This window comes from Neophocaena asiaeorientalis, unplaced genomic scaffold, assembly GCF_003031525.2.
Source record: "Neophocaena asiaeorientalis asiaeorientalis breed wild unplaced genomic scaffold, Neophocaena_asiaeorientalis_V1.1 scaffold1337, whole genome shotgun sequence".
NCBI lineage: Eukaryota > Metazoa > Chordata > Mammalia > Artiodactyla > Phocoenidae > Neophocaena > Neophocaena asiaeorientalis.
Genome location: NW_020173700.1, coordinates 324,970 through 331,843, shown reverse-complemented (window position 1 = coordinate 331,843; position 6,874 = coordinate 324,970). Strand labels below are relative to the sequence as shown.

General features: G+C 46.2%; 1 pseudogene; it reads left to right on the top strand.

Moving 5' to 3' along the window:
• Positions 1-1,970: 1,970 nt before the first annotated feature.
• Positions 1,971-2,449, top strand: LOC112403202 (non-histone chromosomal protein HMG-14 pseudogene; annotated as a pseudogene).
• Positions 2,450-6,874: the final 4,425 nt, after the last annotated feature.

Below are 6,874 nucleotides of genomic sequence, written 5' to 3'. Positions count from 1 at the left end.
GGGATAGTTCCTGTTGGTTTTATTTATTTTTTCTTTGAATGGGCCATACTTTTCTGTTTATTTGTATGCCTTATGATTTTTTTGGAAAAAATTTGAATATTTGGATTTAATAATGTGGTAATTATGGAGACCAGATTCTCCCTCTTACCCAGAGTTTGCTGTTTTTTGTTACTGCTTTAACAGCGTTTTTTTGTTTGCTTCCCATTGCTGTAGGCTATCTATGTGACAAGGATCAGCTGAGGTATAGTTTAAAGTCTTGGGTCTTTTCAGAGCCTTTCCTTGGGCATGCACGATCACTTGCTAACCTCCCCCATATATGCAGTTGTTTTGCATGTCTGATGGTTAATTTTGTGTCAGTTTGCCTGGGCTAAGGAATGCCCAGATAGCTGGTAAAAAATTATTTCTGGGTATGTTTGTGAGGGTGTTTTCAGAAGAGATTAGCAAAGAGATTAGAAGACAATCAATTCACTGAGTGAAAAAGATCTGCCTTCACCAATGTGGGCAGGCCTCATCCCATGCGTCAAGGGTCTGAATAGAACAAAAAGGCGGAGGAAGGGCAAATTATCTCCCTCTTTTTAAGCTGGGAGGTCCATCTTCTGCTGCCCTCAGAGATATCAGAGCTCCTGTTTCTTGCACTAGCAGCCCCTCACCCCCTGGTTCACAGGCCTTCAGCATTTTACTGAATTATGCCCATGGCCTTCCTGCTTCTCCAGACTCCAGATCATGTGACTTCTCAGCCTCTGTAACATGAGCTGACTCCTATAATAAATTTCATATAGATATACATAGAGAGGGAGATATCTATATAGAGATATCAATCTACATATATCATATTGGTTCCGTTTCTCTGGAGAACCCTAATACAGTATCCTTGTCTTTAATGTTTGGCTTTAAAAAGGAGGAAAAAGAGAAAAATGAAGAGGGCAGTAAAGGGCACCCGCCCTTTAAATCCCCTGGAAGTCACTTCAGCTGGAGGTGGAGGGGCAGCAACAATCTAGTCAGAAGCAGCAATGGGAAGTCGGAGCGTAGATCGCCAGCATTTGCAGCACAGGGTCCTCTTGCCCAGCCGGGCTCCCACAAGCTGTATGCAAACAGCTGCCCACCGTGGGGATGGGGGATGGGTAACTGCTATGCTCAGAGCTGAAACTGACCAAAATGAAGCACAGTTTACCTGTCCAAGCCTTCCCCTGGAAGTTGCAATCCTTCAATAGACTCCAGAGTTCCAAAATACTTACATGACAGATTCTGCCAGTACAATTGTTGTCTGGGGGGCGGGGGGAGATAGATTCCTGATGCTTCCCATCCAACTATCTTTCCAGATTCCTTTCAATCTGTGTTCTTTGAAACCAGCTAGTTCATAGTAATTTGTTATAGCAGCAGTAGAAAACTAATTCAGCAAGAGACCTAGAACTTTCTAGTTCAAAGTATAAACTCATTTTCTCAAATCGTTTATTGTCTCTCATATAGACATGGTAGCCATCCTGGTCACTGCCCTCCTGACAATTCCCAATGTGCCCATGTCCCTCTCAAAATGTCAATCCCAGAATGACCCACTGCTCTAGACCCTGCCCACTGGTACAGAGTAAGTATTTTGTTCGATTTGATCAGCGTGTCTGGGAATCTCGCATTAAGCTGTGCTTATTAAGCTAGAAATGAACTGAACACCTAAATCTACCTCAGTCCCATCTCTTCTGTCCTGTTCTTGTGTCATTGGTTTGTTTTGACCTTGGGGCAGGACTTTATCCTTTCTAAACTTTATGTTGTCTAAACAGTGAAATAATAGCATCTCCAGCATCAAGCTAGACTAGTTGTTTGTTGCCATTTTCAATTCCTTGTGCTTTCGGAGAAAAGAAAGAGCAGGTAGATTTGGCCCCTTAACCTGGGAGGAAGCTAACAGAGACATTATAAATAGAGTAGGTAAAAGCCACCATGTCAAAACTGGCTCAGCTTCAGGGCTTTACATGCCTAAGATGTTGGGGGTGGGCTCCCAATCCGGTTCCATCCGGTTCTCCCCCCCTCGCCGCGGGTCCCCCCAGCTCGGGCGGCGAGAGGAGCGGCAGCGGCCAGGCCGCCCGGCTTCGAGAAGGCTCTCGGTGCGCCGCGGCCCGCAGGCACCGGGCATGCGCCCGCCCCGCCGCCGCGATGCCAAGAGGAAGGTCGGCTCCGCCGAGGGGGCGGCGAAAGAGGAGACCAAGAGGAGATGGGCGAGGTTGTACGCTAAACCGCCTCCTGCAAAAGTGGAAACGAAGCCAAAAAAAGGCGGCAGGAAAGGATAAATCTTAAGACAAAAAAGTGCAAACAAAAGGAAAAAGGGGAGCAAAGGGAAAACAGGCTGAAGTGACTAACCAAGAGACTAAAGAAGACTTAGCTGCAGAAGATGGAGAAACTAAAAAACGAGGAGAGCCCAGCTTCTGATGAAGCAGGAGAGAAAGAAGCCAAATCTGATTAATATCACACACCCGGTCCTATCAGTGGTCCCTGTCTCCTTTCTTGTACAATCCAGAGGAATATCAACTATTTCGTAAATGCAAGTTTTTTAGTAGCTCTAGAAACATAAAAAGGAGGGAATCCCACCTCATCCCAGTTTTTAAGTGTAAATGCTTTTTTTAAGAGGTGAAATCATTTGGTGGTGGTTTATTTTTTGGTACAACCGGAAAATAGTGGGATATTGAATATGCGAGGCTTTGTCTTGGTTGTCAGCTTAACATTCCACAGATGGAGGGTAGCTTTTATAGCCTATAATGCAAAGCATACTAAATGGCAGTTTGGAGTCAGTTGTGCATTTAATGTCTTAAACCCTTTACATTACTTCTCTTCCCATGTTACTTTTGGTAGAATTGTTTCCTAAAGCAAACCACTCACCCCTTGATCTTGGCTCTCCTGGGCAGAGTTTTATGCACTCCGTAACATCTTTGGTCGGTGGTAGTCCAGTTCTCGTAACTGTTAATGTGCTGTGAACGACTGACAGTTTGAGTATGTAGTGTATATGATATTGTGAATTAGTGGGACTTACGATGTAACAGCCTATCAATATTTGAAGATATTGGTACTTGATACCCTGTGAAGGAAATTTTGCCTTCAAATTTTAAGCTGGAAAGTCCCTGGAATAACTGTTCAGAAAAGAATCACAGCTACGTGACCTTTTAGATTTTTGGTATGTATGTTGAGAATTGTGTACAAATTGAAATGTGTGTGTACTGATCCTCAAAACAATCTGTAAAATCTCAATTATGAAAAAAATGCCTAAGATATGATTTATAGGGGAAAACTTCACCAAAGAGCCCAGGTCAAAGCAGGGACTGAATTTTTTTTTTTTTTTTTGTCGTATATGGCCTTTATTATGTTGAAGTAGGTTCCCTCTGTGCCCACTTTCTGGAGAGTTTTTATCATAAATGGTGTTGAATTTTGTCAAAAGCTTTTTCTGCATCTCTTGAGATGAGCATATGGTTTTTATTCTTCAATCTGTTAATAAGGTGTATCACATTGATTGATTTGCGTATATTGAAGAATCCTTGCATTCCTGGGATAAGCCCCACTTGATCATGGTGTGTGATCCTTTTAATGTGCTGTTGGATTCTGTTTGCTAATATTTTGTTGAGGATTTTTGCATCTATATTCATCAGTGATATTGGTCTGTAATTTTCTTTTTTTGTAGTATCTTTGTCTGGTTTTGGTATCGGGGTGATGGTGGCCTCATAGAATGCTTGAAGTTTTCAACTATAATCTCTTCAGATATTTTCTAGGGTCCTTTCTCTCTCTCTTCTCCTTCTGGAACCCCTATAATGCGAATGTTGTTGCGTTTAATGTTGTCCCAGAGGTCTCTTGGCTGTCTTCATTTCTTTCCATTCTTTTTTCTTTATTCTGTTCCACAGCAGTGAATTCCACCATTCTGTCTTCCAGGTCACTTATCCGTTCTTCTGCCTCAGTTATTCTGCTATTGATTCCTTCTAGTGTATTTTTCATTTCAGTTACTGTATTGTTCATCTCTGTTTGTTTGTTCTTTAATTCTTCTAGGTCTTTGTTAAACATTTCATGCATATTCTCAATCTTTGCCTCCATTCTTTTTCCGACGTCCTGGATCATCTTCACTATCATTATTCTGAATTCTTTTACTGGAAGGTTGCCTATCTCCACTTCATTTAATTGTTTTATGGGGTGTTACCTTGTTCCTTCGTCTGGTACGTAGTCCTCTGCCCTTTCATCTTGTCTATCTTTCTGTGAATCCAGGGACTGAATTTATGTTGGGAATTTATTTTGTCATTAGTGCCAGAGCGGCCAGGCCATCCAAATGTTGGCCCCAGATGCTGCAGGCCTCCTCCAATGCCAGAAGAGAGGAGATACCCTGGGAGCCCCCAGGCTTCACACCTGTGTGACAGGCACTTCCCTTCAGCCCCCTGGGACCCCACCCAGCACTTGGCCGAGCGAACTCTCAAGGATTGATAATTCTTTGGCACTTTATTGTCTGATGGAGCTGGGTGGTTTTACAAATGCAAAGCAAGTTAGAGTTTGGAGAGAGCCAATTCCATCCTGGTTCCTCTTTTACAGAGAGAAAGCCAAGGCTAGTTTGTGTAGACTTCAGAGTTCTCTAAGTTATGCTTTGTGGAATAGCCTCATGGGAAGTCTCTGTGGGGGCTTCCCTGGTGGTGCAGTGGTTAAGAATCTGCCTGCCAGTGCAGGGGACACGGGTTTGAGCCCTGGTCTGGGAAGATCCCACATGTCACAGAGCAACTAAGCCCGTGCGTCACAACTACTGAGCCTGCGCTCTAGAGCCCGAAAGCCACAACTGCTGAAGCCCATGTGCCTAGAGCCTGTGCTCTGCAGCAAGAGAAGCCCCCACAATGAGAAGCCTGCACACCGCAACAAAGAGTATCCCCCGCTCGCGGCAACTAGAGGAAGCCTGGGCACAGCAACGAAGATGCAGAGCAGCCAAAAATAAATAAATTTAAAAAAGGAAGTCTCTGTGGGCATTTTTCACTCCAGCCAATGGTGGGTGTGCTGGGCCAAACCAGGAAAAATGCTTCCACACAGGGCTCACACATACTTGTATCGGAAGCACTAGATTCGTTTCCTAGGGCTGCTGTAACATAGTACCACAAACTGGGTGGCTTAAAACAATGGAAAGTTCTTGTCTCTCAGTTCTGGATGCAGATGGTCTGAAATCAAGGTATCAGCAGGGCCAAGTTCTCTCTGCAAGCTTCAGCGAAGATCCTTCCCTGCCCCTTCCAGCATCCGGTGGCTCCCGGCGACCCCTGGCATTCCCTGGCTTGCAGGTGCATCACTCCAGTCTCTGCCTCTGTCATCACACAGCGTTCTTTCTGTGTCTCTGCATCATCTTCCCTTTGCGTATGTCCATGTCTGTGCCCAAATTTCCCTGCTTGTAAGAGCACCAGTCCTATTGCATCAGGGCCCCACTCTGCTGGGGGCCCTCTTCTTAACTTGATTACCTCTGCAAAGACCCTGTTGCAAAATAAAGTCACATCCACAGGTACCAAGGGTTAGGACTTCAACATCTCTTCTAGGGACACAATTCAACTATAATAGGAGCCTTCTACCGGGAGACAGAATGAAGCAGGTAAAAAAGGCCTAGGGATGCTGGTTCCGTTAGCCATGTCCTAACTGAGATATGAGGGCACCTGGACAGGCAGCCCTGCAAACTAATATTCCTGGCTGACCCTGATTATGAATCGTAGAAGGAAGGGCTGATACAGGGCCCAGTCTCTGCACTGACTCTTTTTTTAACTTAAAAAAATTTTTTTTGGCCACACTGCAGTGGCATGCAGTACTTCCCCAACCAGGGATTGAACCCAGTGGAAGTGCGGAGTCTTAACCACTGGACCACCAGGGAAGTCCTCTTTACTGTTTTGAGAGCCTTCCTCAGACCCAAACTTGCTTCCCTGACTTGGCAAAGCAAGCCCCGGAGTCCCTTCATCACCTGCCTCAGGATCCAGTTAGCAGTTGTTATCACTTGTATCAGTATTACTTATTCCATCCTCACTCCTTCCCAAAGTACTCCTTCTACCCCACACGTGGCTTCCCCTGAGAAGAGCTCTGGTTAATTAATACGACCTTCCCTCTGCTTGCTGCATTTCCAATGTGCCATGGTGGCCTGTACGCACCGGCATCCCAGGCAGCCCCCCGGCACACCAGCCCCACAGCCTCACTCTCCTCGCAGCTCTCGGCCGTGGAGGGTGAGGCTACCCCACTCCCGGGCCTCGCTGCCAGGGGAGCCTGTGTGCTTGGGTATTTTCTGGTTCCAAAACATTGCCAGTGTCCTGCTCTCTCTGGTCCTCGATGACACTTCTCACTTCAGTAAAGATTTGCAGATGCATCCAAATCCACCACCTGGAAGATACCAAGAGCCGTTGTGTCCCATTTGAGTGGGGCCACTCGGGCTAATCGTTTCTGCAGGGGCAGTGGAGGGCCTGCATTGCTTCATCCCAGGGTCTTACATCCTTGACTGGAAGCATTCTCCAAGCCCACTGCAGCCTAGATAGAAAACTGCAGCGAGACTTTCCATTAGGTGGTTCTAGAAATGCCACCTTAGAGAACCATGAACTTGCCCGCGAGTGACAGGACTGCAGGTATTAAACTGTGTGTGCCCTGCTGTCCCAGGCCTGCAGGCGAGGGCCCTGGCGTCACCCACTCCATTTCCCTCCATACCGTCCCCGGAGGGCACTGCCATTGCCCAACAGGTTCTGGGAGATAGAAAGGAGAAGAACCATCCCGAGGGAACTGAGGTCAGGGGCAGCACATCTGCAGCAAGGGGTACAGGGCTGCTGTGCCAACTTGTCCATTCAATACACTGTGAGCAGTGCCTTCTGGAATTGGGTTCTGCCAGCAGTGCAGAGGCCTGGCAAGGTGGGGACAGACATCC